Here is a 13,546-nt window from a genome sequence, read left to right as displayed (position 1 = left end):
GAATAAGATGACCCACATGAAGTTTTGCCCTGGTTGCCAATTTTAACACTCCCTCTCAACCATGGAGAACTTCATCTGCAATCTGTCTATCGGTCGTTACTATTCATCCATCAAATGCACTGCCTTGTACAGCCTGACCCTTGCCCTGCTCTGCTCTATTTTTCCTGTTCTGCTTTGTCTTGTTCTGCCCTGCACTGATCTATACTGTTTTGTTCTGTTCTGCTCTACTCTTGCATTGTTCTATTCTGCTCTGCTTTATCCTACCTGTTCTGCTTTGTCTTGTTCTGCCATGCACTGATCTGTACTGTTTTGCTCAGTTCTGCTCTGCTTTTGTCCGAATTATGAAGAAGAAGAAATGATCGAGGATGTATCATACTGACTGAAAGTCAGTCTCAGAGTATGTACCACTGGTCCCAGACCAGTCTCAACCAACCCAAAGTCAGCGTCATAGTGAGTACAACTCCACTGGTCCTAGACTGGTATCATCCTCCACTGACTCAAAGTCAGTCTCAGAGTGCGTACCACTGGTCCCAGACCAGTCTCAGCCGACCTGAAGTCAGCTTCATAGTAAGTAACACTCCTACCACTGGTCCCAGACCAGTATCATTGATCCCAGATCAATGGAGGTCATCCTAGCGTAGGGAGTACGGTAGTTACAACGATGCGTCCATCGGTACTACTATGGTCCCTAATTTCATTTCCCTGCTCATTGATCAGATGAGAGGTACTTCCCATGAGTCTCAGATTGCATGGGTAGGATGCCTCGACAGGAGAACTAATCAATCCTATGCTCACAGGAGAACACATCAATCCTGCTACAATTGCCATGGAGAACACATCAATCCTGCTACAATTGCCATGGAGAACACATCAATCCAGGCTGCCATGGAGAACACATCAATCCAGGCCTCACAGGAGAACTAATCATCCCGCTACATAGGAGAGCGAATCATCCTGTTCCATAAGAGAGCGAATCATCTTGTCCCACAAGAGAGCGAATCATCTTGTTCCAGTGCGCACCACCAGGGGAGGGTGAGTCACCCTGTGGTCGTATGCACATCAATCCAGGCCTCACAGGAGAACTAATCATCCTGCTACACAGGAGAACGAATCATCCTGTTCCACAAGAGAGCGAATCATCTTGTCCAACAAGAGAGCGAATCATCTTGTTCCAGTGCGCACCACCAGGGGAGGGTGAGTCACCCTGTGGTCGAATGTTGCTCCAGTAATAACCGCAAGCCCTCAGAGCTCCCAGAGCTCAATGTATGCAACATGAAGGACCCTTGTACAAGGGTTTCTTGCCGACTCCAAGTAGTTTGGGAAAATCACAGATTAGATCTTTCCTTGGGGCTTTGACAAGGTGTATCAACCTGTACATCATCTTAATGTGATGGAGCTTCCTTGCTCATCGACTTACCATATCCCAGATGGTGTCTATCTGCTGGAGCAATTTACGAATATGGGATTCCTCAATAATCGAATCCCACCTCTAGTTGTTACAGAGAATCACAGTGGTATCCAATGTCAATCCAAACAGCTCACTGAAGAGCTTTCGCAACCAGACTGCCTCACACGAGGTTATGCTAGCAACAAAATATCCTGCTTCGGCGGTGCTCAAAGCCACCGACTTCTGCTTCCTGCTCATCCAAGATATCGAAGAAAATCCCAAGGTGAAACAGTACCCGGAAGTGCTCTTAAGGTCCACCACACTGCCTGCCCAATCAACATTAGTATATCCAATTAGTCTCACATCTTCGGCAGTGTATCTTAATCCATGAGAGATTGTGTCCTGAAGACATCTCAGAAGATTCCTGGCATCAATCCAGTGAGGCTCAACCAAATATGAGCTCACAATGCTAACTGAAAAACATATGTTCGGACAGAGGTTCACCAAGAACATCAATGCGAATGAGTTTTTTGAAACTCAGAGGCATTTCCCAAGTCTGGTCCGACATCACTACCATATAACTTCTAAAAGTTAAGATCCTCGAGGTAGTCACAGGCTTGCAGTCCATCATACCGAATATTTCCAATATCTTTACCACATATTTTCCTTGAGAGAGGAAAATTTCCCTTGGCTTCTTCCACACTTCAAGTCATTGGTTCTTCATTTCAAATTCAGAAGCCATCTCCCTCTTACATTTGTGAATGAGAGGGTTTGCACCTGTTAGAAAGAGGTCATCCACATACAACACCAGTATGAGAGGCTTGTCATCTTCAACCTTAAAGTAAAGGTTAGGATTAGCTTCACTCCTAGTGAATCCCAACTTCATCAAGTAGCTATTGATCCTCTCATACCATGCTCAGGGTGCTTGCTTCAGCCCATAGAGAGCCTTCTTCAACCTGCATACATGAGATTTTCAATCATAAATCTCAAATCCTTCAGGTTGCTCCACATAGACCTCTTCTTTGATAGAACCATGCAAGAACGCGGTCTTAACATCCATCTGATGTAGGTTCCATCCTTGTGAAGCCACAAGGGCTATGATCAAGCGGATGGTCGTATATCTGGCAACAGGTGCAAATATCATAATCTATACCTCCCTTTTGGGATAAACCACGAGCAACAAAATGAACCTTATACTTTTCCATACTTCCATTTGCTGCATGCTTTATCTTGTAAAGCCATTGTGAAGTAACAATTGTCTTGTCCAGGGTCTGGGAACTACTTCCCAGACATCATTCTCCATAATAGACTCATATTCTATGGTCATAGCATCCTTCCATAGTTAATGCTTGATGACATCTGAGAATGATGAAGGTTCATTTTGTATGATCGTGCTCATGATGGCCAGGTATCCCTGATACCTGTTAAGTTTCTTACATTGATGGAAGGTTCCTCAGGGTGCAACATGTCCTTCAGCATCATCAAGTATCCCCCTAAGCCATGAAGGCCTCTTCCTAGAAGAGGAAGGCTCATGTGGATGAGGATCAATCGGGTCCATGGGTTCTTCTACATCAGGCATTGATTCATCATCCTTTTCTTTTGGTTCCCTGGTGTCGGCTTCTTGAGAGCTACTCAAATTCAGTAGATTGTCCACCTTGGTGAGAGCCATATCTTTGTCAAAGGTGACATCATGACTAATCACGACTTCCCTTTGACTGGTGGTGAACATTTCTTCAGGAGTTTAGGAACCCAATGCTTGATGAGGGCATTGATTTTGTACATATACGGCGGTGATTGTAGTTTCAGCCCATAAAAACTTTGGAATTCTTTGATCATGTAGCATGGCCCAGACAACTTCCATCATCGTGTGGTTCTTCCTTCCCACCACACCATTCTGCTCAGGAGTATGTGGTGTAGTAGTCTCCCTCTTAATGCCAACCTCAGGTATGCCTGAGTAAACCAATTGTAATATATCGGAGGTCTTGCTTTGGCTTGAGGGGAATGGTCCCCTTTTGAGCTTTCCTTTGGCACATCCCGGACATACACCTTCTTTCTCTACTTGGAATTCAAGCATCCCTATTACCATATGTCTTACATCGGGTAGAGCTTTGTAATGAAGGTGGGCAAACCTCTGATGCCAAATTTCGGACTAAAGAGTTGTGTCACAAAACATGGCACCTAGCGGACTTCCATCAACCTGATATAATGAATCAACACTAAACCCAAGAGTAAAGGCATCTTTAACATTATTTTTCAATATACATACCTTGCCATTGTTGAAGGTTACCTTGTAGCCTCTGTCTTCCATTGCCAAGATGGACACTAGGTTCCTTTTGAGGTCAGGTGCATTTAATACATCCTAGAATTTCTAGCCTTCTTGAATGCTTGTCCTCTTCCTTGATTCCCAGCTCTCCTCTTACCTTAGCTGTTGAATTTGTCATTCCTTTGATTTCCATCAGAGGGATTTCGAGTTGCACCACTGCATACTGTACCATGCTTCCTTAATCATGATTATCATCATGTTTCCCATGTCCATGATTTTATCCATCATAATGCTGCTCAAACTAGTGTGCATCATCATCATGCTATCCTATATGTTCATGATCTCATGTTGCCCTTTATGTCCATGATCTCATTCATCATGATGCTCATGATCTCATAGATAGTGACTTGCTTTATCGCAAATGTAACATTGTCATTTTCTTCTAGCCTTAGGTCCAGCCTTTCCTTTTGATTTAGTCCCAGAATTATTTCTTTTCTTTGCATGAAAAGAAAAGGTAGCAGGAGGCATTTCTTACACTTCTTCCCTTGTTTCTTCTTGAATGCATCTAGCCATTAATTCCTCGAAACCAGGAATTACATTATAGTTCAGAAGAGTAGTCCTGAACACATACCATTCAGATGGTAATCCTTCAAGAGTTGTGAGTGCCATTTCTCTGTCAGTAATAGTTTCCCCAATAGATAGGAGATCGTTCTTGATCTCGGTGATTCTTAAGAAGTATGCTTGCATACTTTCATCTTTACCCTTCTTGATTTCCCTCAGCTTATTTCTAAGAAACAAAACTTGATTTGCATCATTAACTTTAAATAAACTCACCAGTCTATCATAGATTTCCTTGGAGGTGTCTAGATCAGAGATGTAGGCCACCAAGTGCTTGTCGATAGAGTCCCGGATGATCTTCTTTGTTTTGACTTCTCCATTTTTCCATTTGTTCCAGGCAGCAGCAGATGCATTTGATGAAGGATCAACAATATTGCCTCTTACATGGTCCAGCACTCCTTGATCTTCAAGGGTTAGATCGATAGACATCTTTCATCCGTGATAGTCAACTTTCTCATGGAGCTTGTCTTCAGCAGGAAAGAGTGTTGAGGACCCCATAGTTCTTTTAGGATAGCCTTGCCAATCTTCTCTTCAATGATTGCTCTTGCTCTTGCTCGGGCTTTCTCTTCACCTTAGCTCTGATACCATGTTAAGTTATGGTATGTTCTATGGTTATAATAGTTTACTTATTTTTCTTATTATATTCCACCGATTAGCAATCACATGTACATAAAGTAAAGTGCAGATAGAAGATTAAACGATCAACAGAAAACAAGCCAAGACAAGAGACACAAGATGTGGCGGCTAGCCAGGGACAAACCCCACAATGTGTGGGGAAACCCTTTGATCAAATCTTCTTTTATCTTCAATAATTCAGCAGAGAGAAATTGTACAATAAATCTGATTCATATCAGCAGTAGCAAACCCTAGATCAGCAGCATCAACATTAGTGGCTTCATTATCAAACTAGGGCAAACCATATCTCACAAACCGACCATCGGATTGACTTCATTCCACCACCAAAAGTTTTGGCTTCCAGAGGAGGTTCAGATGAACCTACAGCATAGTTCAGATGAGGAGATCTTCTAGGCCACGCAAGTCAATCTTTACTTCTGCAATTGCAGCTTCAGTTTCAGCAGTTTCCGGCTTCAAACTAGGGCAGTCGATATCTTGCAAACCATTCGTCGGATTGACTTCATTCCACCACCAAAAGTTGCGGCTTTCAAAGGAGGTTCAGATGAACCTACAGCGCAGTTCAGATGAGGAGATCTTCTAGGCCACGCAAGTCAATCTTTACTTCTGCAGTATCAGCTTCAGTTTCAGCAGTTTCCGGCTTCAAACTAGGGCAGTCGATATCTTGCAAACCGTTCGTCGGATTGACTTCATTCCACCACCAAAAGTTGCGGATTTCAAAGGAGGTTCAGATGAACCTACAGCGCAGTTCCAAAGAGGAGATCTTCTAGGCCACGCAAGTCAATATTTACTTCTGCAGTTGCTGCTTCAAACAGCTTCCGGCTTCACATGTGTGAGAGAGAGAGACCCATTTCAGCGCAGTAGAGAAGAGACTCATATCTGCGCAGTAGAGAGAGAGAGATGTGATGATATGAGTGAGTCCAAATGAGGAAAAGTTCTCTTATATTTATACACAACATTGGTGGGTGAATAGATGCGACTGTTGGGCTTCTGAGCCTACATGAGTTGTAGGTCGGCTTGATAATAATTCCATAATCAAAATAAATTCATATCTCCATGAATACTTATCGGAATCGGATGATCTTTACATCAATCCTACACCTCTCGACGAGAGGAATCTAATAAAAATATTATCAGCCATGAATAAGATGACCCACATGAAGTTTTTCCCTGGTTGCCAATTTTAACACAATTTTCTGTGGCATGTACTTTAGTGCATATGGCACAGGTATGTACCATATCCAATGGACATTCTTTATGATAATGTTTCTTCCTGCATCGAGGGAAGAAAATAACCAGGTTTTGTTCTGCTTCGGCCTGCTTCTGCTTGGCTTGCATGATGTCTAATTATGTTGTCAAGGTTCCCAGGATATCCGTTTTGAAATCTTCTAGCAGGTTGCCAATTTCAGTACGAGTAATGCTTTCGCCAGAGATTTTGTTGTCCCTGGTGATCATATTGCGTTCTGCTAGTTTCAGTCTTGTACTTCCCCTCGAGCACCTAATACACAAATCAATAATGTTAGCATATTATTCTTGATATATATCACCTTTAGCCATAATATTTAATGTCTCTATCCACTGGTATTTCATCCCCTTAATCAACGTGGTTTTTAGCACATTATCAGGAAGAGGCAGATTTGCGTAGGGAGACCTTTGGAGGTTATATTGGAAACGCTCCACATACTCTTCCAAAGTTTCACTAGGTCTTGCTATCATTTGGAATATCTCATCTTTTAGTTCTCTAGATCTGCAATAATGCAGATATTTTTTAAGGAAAGCAGTTTTCATTTGGTCCCAATCATTTATGGTGCCCCCACCCAGTCACATAAACCAATGTAGGGCTGCTCCCTTTAAAGTGGAGGGAAACAACTTCAGTTTCTGGGGATCAGTGGTGTAATCATAACCCCGACATAAGACCTAAAATTCAAACAGCAACGCATCCGGATCTTCTAAAGTGAGTCCATGAAAGGTGGGAATATTTTGTAGAGGGATAACTTTCATGGGTGCATTGACAGGTGTGTCAACAATAGGATACTGTAATGTAGAATTCTGGGGTGTTTGTGGATTATTGGCCATTTGATCAAAGATATGCCAGTACCCTTCTAGGATCTCTGGAGCTAGAGAGTTATCCCTAGGATGTCTAGAAGAGGTGGGAATGATCCTAATAACACTCCCTTGATCTAGGACACTGGGTGTCCTCTACTCAATTACTACCTGAGGGGATCTTGGTTCCTCTGTTTCCCCTGTTTCTCCTCCTCCTTCACGAATGTTGCAAGAATTCCCTTCTTGTGAGGGAATTGGTCGAGAATTTTCAATGTCTTGAAAACTCTGCTCAGTTCCTTCAGTTTAATTGTGGACCTCAGCATAGGCTATATATGGTGAGCCTGTGGCCCAAAGGGAGACAATAGGTTGTCTGGAAGAAACAGTTCAGGGACCTACTAATGGTTGAGATTCAGTTTTTCTCAAGATGTCTTCAATAAAAGTTGATCATCCAAGGGTCACCGGTCCCTTAGATTTTTCAGGTTTGGGATGTGGAACTGTATTTTTTCTGGTCTTTTCTTCTTATTCATTCATGCAAAAATTCAAATGTTTATTTCTACCTTAAATTCCTAACAATTCTACTGGAAAGCGGGCGGGGGAGCAGGCATTTTACTTGCTCCTTACGCAGGTTCTTACCTTCCATTTTTAATACCTAGTTCTCTCTCAACAGACAAACATCAAACACCTACTTCACTTTTCTGTAATTGTGCTGAAAAGTGGGCGAAGGAGCAAGCACTTTACTTTCTCATTACGTAGGTTCCTACCTTCTATTTTCAATACCCAATTCTTTCCCAACATCAATTATCAGATATACATCACTCTTTCTAAAATGGCGACACTCTCCCTGGCAACGGTGCCAAAATGTTGGCTGATAAAAGGTATCTTTTAAAACTCCTAATTACCCCACATTAATCATCAACCCGAGCAAGTCCTTTTATTCCAAGAGTGTACACAATATGTGCATGCTATGAATCCAGAGAGTAATGTTTCTTAAAATGATGTATAAACCTTTGATACAAGAGTAAATAGATGCATTTATAAAACTCAAATTTCAATTATTAAAGGAAATATGACATCTAAGCTTCAAGACCCAATCCTCTACTAAAATCGTAATCAAATCTCTCACAAGCAATTCAATTAACAATAGCATCAGCTGACAGCATAGTAGCAAAAACCAATCTCTTCTTAGCTAATTCAATCTAGATCATACTCAATCTCTATGAAGCAATCCAAATGGAAATGATGTCAATCTGAGAGTTCAATAGCGATAACCAAACTCTTATAGCTGATTGAATCAATACGATTCACTATCTAAATAATTTACTTTGCAATAAGCACAAATCGAATCAAACGATAGTGCTGTAAAATATGTAAAGAAAATGTAGTACTTTAATACAGGAAAGCAGTAAGTAGCGAATAAGATAAACTCACAGAAAATGGGAAAATTATCAAACCAATCAAGCTTGCGAGAATCAGAAATATATAACACAAGGAAGCAGTTTAATCCACCAGAGGTCGGGCCCTTAGCCACCAGCAAACACTGCTGAGCTACTTCAAAGAATACAAATGAACAACGACGTCAATTATTTATTAATCATTGAACCTAAGTAGCATTACAATATGGTCACGTTCTCGAACAACACGAGTCTGTAAATTAAAATTAAAATTTGAAATAATAGAGATTCCTCACCTTTCCTCCTACAATAGTTTTCTTTTATAGTCAGAAAGAGGTAAAAGATAAATGTGATCCCTTAGGATCTCCTGATCTTGAGGGATTTGCAACCGAATTCTATCTTCAAACACCCTTCCTATTTCGCACTGATCCTCTTGATTCGTCCTTCGAACTGTCCGCAACCAATGCATTTCATTCTTCCTTTGTTGGTTTATGTTGCTCCATCGTTAGGGAACAACAACTGTTCCTTTCATCGTTTTTCTGCATAAAGAGGAGTAAAAGTTAGTTATGATGGCTAAATCTTAACTGAGAATAGTTCATCCATTTCTTATCATAATCCATCAATATGTTAGCGTATTAAAATATGAAAGAGATAAGAAAAGAGGAAAAAGGTGATGAAATTAAGAGTAAATACATACCCATTTCATAACTCAACACCAATATGTTTGAATGTTGGGATATTTTAGATCATTCTTGATTAACAAGCCACCTGATCCTAGATTCTTGTTGCAAGTCTCTTGTGAAATAGAATGTAAATTTATTGGTTTCCCCTGGGATTCCAAGAAAATTTAGATTGTGGCATAGTTTCTTTGAGATTAGGTGTACCATGTCATAGTTCCAGACATCATTAGCGCTTAGGAATGCACAACACTAATGTTCCAACCAATAGTGCATTTTCACAATTTACTTCACTTTCAATTTGAAGACTTGAGAGAGGAGAGAAAAAGGCAAATTTTTTTAACAATCAAAACTGTTTGTTCAAAATTTTGGAGAATTTAGAGAAGATTGAGAAAGTATGTCCACTTTTATAGGGATTCTATGCTTGAACTTGACATGAGCTGCATTTCCCTGAGTGTACCTCAACAGTCACTTTAAAGTTGAAATACTCATAGCTTTAACATGAATGATTTTGTTAAGCTCTAGTTATGATAAACTTATCATTTTCATATGAAATTCAAAACCATCCTTATAAGCAACCCTAACTTTAAAGGATATGCACTGGACAACTTATATAGATGACATCTTTACTTGCATTTATGGTTGCCAGGAGACCAACATGTAGATATGAGTTAGATAAATAATATTCCTCATTTTCTTTTATGACCACATGTTTTAATAGAGGTTCATCTTTCCTTTATGTAGTGTTTTGGAAAATTTGAAAGATTATGCAGTAAAGGCTCTAGTTAATGTTGTTGATCATCTAGGCATTGTTGCTTACAAGCTTAACGACCTCCTCAGTCAGCAAAATACAGAACTTAAGATAGCTTGCCTTGATCAGGTATTTTTGTGTACAATATAAAGTTATTTGGTCACTACACTCAGCCAAGCACTTTGAGCAGGCTGGTTGGTTAGATCAGATTTCAGCACATTTGACCATGATGCTGTAAACTTGCTTTTGCTCTCTTTTGTGCTTGAATCACATATAAGTTATCTAAACATGTTGAGATCTTCACCCATGTGACATTTTTTTGTAATTTTAGAGGCTTCACACTTATCAAGAGTATAATGATAAGGAGGGTATGAAGCAACAGTCATTGGTAAATAGTATCCCAAGATACTATAAACACTATATTTTACCATGTAAGTCTGAAGGTTCATCTGCACTTGACATGTCTATTATGGAAGTGTAAGTCAAAACAAATATGATTTGATTGTTGTTTGTTGATATGTTCTTAAGACAGGCCCACCAAATGGACGCTTTTATGGTTATGCAGAGAAAGTGTCTGGAATAGGACAGGAAAATGCACGGGAAAAACCCCAACTAGTACCTCCTGGTACACCCATTTTCCCAATAGATAAAAGTTGTTTTCCTGGTTTCAGTCTGGAAGAGTTTGTTGTAACATCTTTGGATGGCTTGTTATAATAGACTAAGAAGTCATGCTTCTGCATAATGATATTTTCCTAGTTATATATACAAATGTAATTCTATGATGGCTGCTGACACATATGACCTCGTGTTTCCAGGTACAAATGTGAATAAAAGTCTTTCATGGCATTTGGCAGCAGAAGCTCGGACTGCATTGTATGGAAATTCTAATATTCCAAATAGGTATTACCATTTAATATTATGATCTATGGTACATAATAGCATTATCATGTAAGTGGATTCATCATTCGATAGATGACTATCAGTGATCGCTTTAAGGGCACAACAATATTAACAGTTGAGAAAACAATATTATTTTGTTTTACAATTACCAATGGTTTCACTTATCTATCAATTATTAACATCAGGAATGACCAATGACTTTTCTCTTTGATTTCTTTTTCATCCTATCTCATGCAAATATTATACATAATTTTTGGTAGCAATGAGTTCTACTCAATGTCTTCTATTGCAGCATTAGAAACGTTTTTCTTCCCAGGTTTGTGCTCTAAGAGCATTTATATTTATTTAGATGTCAGAAAATTAGACTATTACAGCCAAGAGCAGTGGCTTTGTTTGCAGGGTAGAGGCTTGATTTTGGTTTGTGATTCAATGTAGTTATTTGCATATAAAATCATGTTTTACCCTTCAACCTTCCTCTTGAGATCATTTATGATTTATAGTTTAATTTTTCACTGAATGAACACTTTTATTGGGTGGCTACAAAAGCTGAAGTTTCCATTCCATCATTTTCTGGTCCACAATCTCGTGTCCAGTCAGTGCTTGGGACTCCTAGTTCTACTACTCCCAATTCGTTTGGTGCTGGACGACGGGTAAGCTCAAGAGCTCTGACAAAAATAGTGCAATTTGTACTAGACTGTTCTGATTGCACCAGTGATCATTCAAAGAAACCAAAGGAAATGAATTCTTGTTTGCCTTTTTAGTGCTTGGATATATGTATACCAATTATGGTGACAATAGTAATAGTTAAAGCATATCTTTTGGAGGCTCTTCCTTTTTTATCTACAAGAATATTATTATACTAGTATGTGTGATGAAATTTATATGCCTTTAGCAATGTTGGTTGTAGATTTATGCCTGTTGACCATGACCATCTCCTTGACATAAGAAATGTGATAACTTAGTTTCAGTCCTGCTGGGAATTCTTCAAATCTGGATTTTGAGTGTTTTTCTTTTATAACACTTCATTGAATTATGATTATGTCATCATTGGTTTGATGTATCTTAAAATCTGTAGTCATGAGACTTTTTTTAGATTACTTGAATGGTTAGGCCAAAGCATGTAAAGAGCTATGCTTTCAGCTTTTGAAAACTTAGACCATGATACCATATTTCTGCCACTTTGCCTTCTATCCTGTACTGTTGATCAACATAACTCAATATGAATTCTCAAAGCACATTTCAAGATCAAGACTTATGTTTGTTTTCAACTGAATAAGATCGACATTCATTTTGTTGGGTGTGCCAATTTACAGTGGTAGAATTTCCTGGGTTTCCAGCAATGCCCTACAATGCAGCTATTTGTAAATATTCAATGAAGGTCACAAAATTGCACTGTTGGCTTCTATATTTAAAGACATTAATGACCTTCCAAATGAAATGGATACTTTGATGAAAGTTATTCATGTTCACTATTCATCTTGGAAACATGCAACTCCTTCAAATAAGGTTATATTCTTAGCAAAATATTGGGGTGGTATAAAATTATAAATCTGTATACCCATTTCTAATCGAGGATTATGACTTTTTTTATAGATTAATGTTCACCTATTCCACCAAAATCCATCTTTTTTCCTGAAGGCTGCATATTTTTTCAGTCCTAATGGTTGTTGAATAACATATTGTTCTCACTGTGACTAGGGTGCTTATGTATAGCCATGGGACTGCCTAATTAATTATGATTGTAAACATATGGCTTCAACTTGACTTCTGACGTCACTTCAACAAAGCTTTTTACTGACTCTGGTATCTTGTCAGATTCCTAATATTTAAAATAATTTCTCCAAAGAGGATACTATTGGAAATAATACTGAGAGGGTGGTGAATCAGTATTATCAGATCAATAATTTTATTTCCCAAACAGATTTATATACGCTACTTCAGTGAAGTGAACTAGCGTGTACACATGACTGTAATTAAAAAAACAAATGTATATGCAGAGAACTCATGATTTAGAAAATTTATCATGTGTTGAAGTTAAACCAGTATATCAGAGATTTATTAGACAGTGCAGTAAAAGCATAATAAAGCATCACACATAAGCAAACACATGAACACCAAGATTTAAGGTGGAAACCCAATGTGGGTAAAAACCACCTGTTTTTGTCGTCTCTGTCTTCTTTTAATAATAAGAAAATCAGTTTACAATCTTGTACTGGTGCAGACTCATACCAGTACGCAGGCATCTACCTGCGAAAGGTTACAACCTTCTCTGGTTCTCCAGCTTCTACTAGAAGGGAGCTACAACCCCCTAGCTCTTGTACTAGCCAATATGTTTACTAGTACGTAGGTGATAGCCTACAGAAAACTCCAGTCTTCCACCAGGGACCATGTTTCATGAATTTTTAGACTGGATACTCTTGGATCACAACTCCATAATTTGAAGGCCACGTTTCATCAAATTTTCAAACTAGACCCATCAAAGCTTTTAAACTTGAACTACATCAACCAATTTTAAGTTAATCTGAACAATCAGATCACTGACACCAGAACATTGTACTAAACCCAGAATCCTACATCATTATTCAGAACTAGCTGTAACCTCCAAAATCATGCATTAGAATGTATACACTGCTTGGCTTCACCCAAACTGCGTGTGAACGCTACTTCCGTTAATTGAACCTACGTATACCCTCAAAACTACTGCAAAAATAAACTTTTGAATCAAGTTCGTACCAACTATCAATATATTGAATATCTATTGTCAACTTTCAGAGCTTCACACAGGTAGGGACATAGATCACTTCTTCTCACTTATACAATAAATCAATCAAATGTCATCCTCCTTATATATTCAGTTTTTACATTTAGATCTAAGAAGACTTC

The 13,546-nt window shown here is 39.0% G+C and overlaps 1 pseudogene; it reads left to right on the top strand.

Moving 5' to 3' along the window:
• The window catches only part of LOC149205787 (uncharacterized), a 70,528-nt pseudogene that overhangs the window by 12,919 nt on the left and 44,063 nt on the right, over nucleotides 1-13,546 (top strand).

Source organism: Pinus tabuliformis, chromosome 1_2 (genome assembly GCF_031772625.1).
Source record: "Pinus tabuliformis cultivar Carrire ecotype Pingquan chromosome 1_2, CPIR1, whole genome shotgun sequence".
NCBI classification, from domain to species: Eukaryota; Viridiplantae; Streptophyta; class Pinopsida; order Pinales; family Pinaceae; genus Pinus; species Pinus tabuliformis.
The sequence above is the reverse complement of the archived record's forward strand: the minus strand, read 5'-3'. Positions and strand labels throughout refer to the sequence as shown.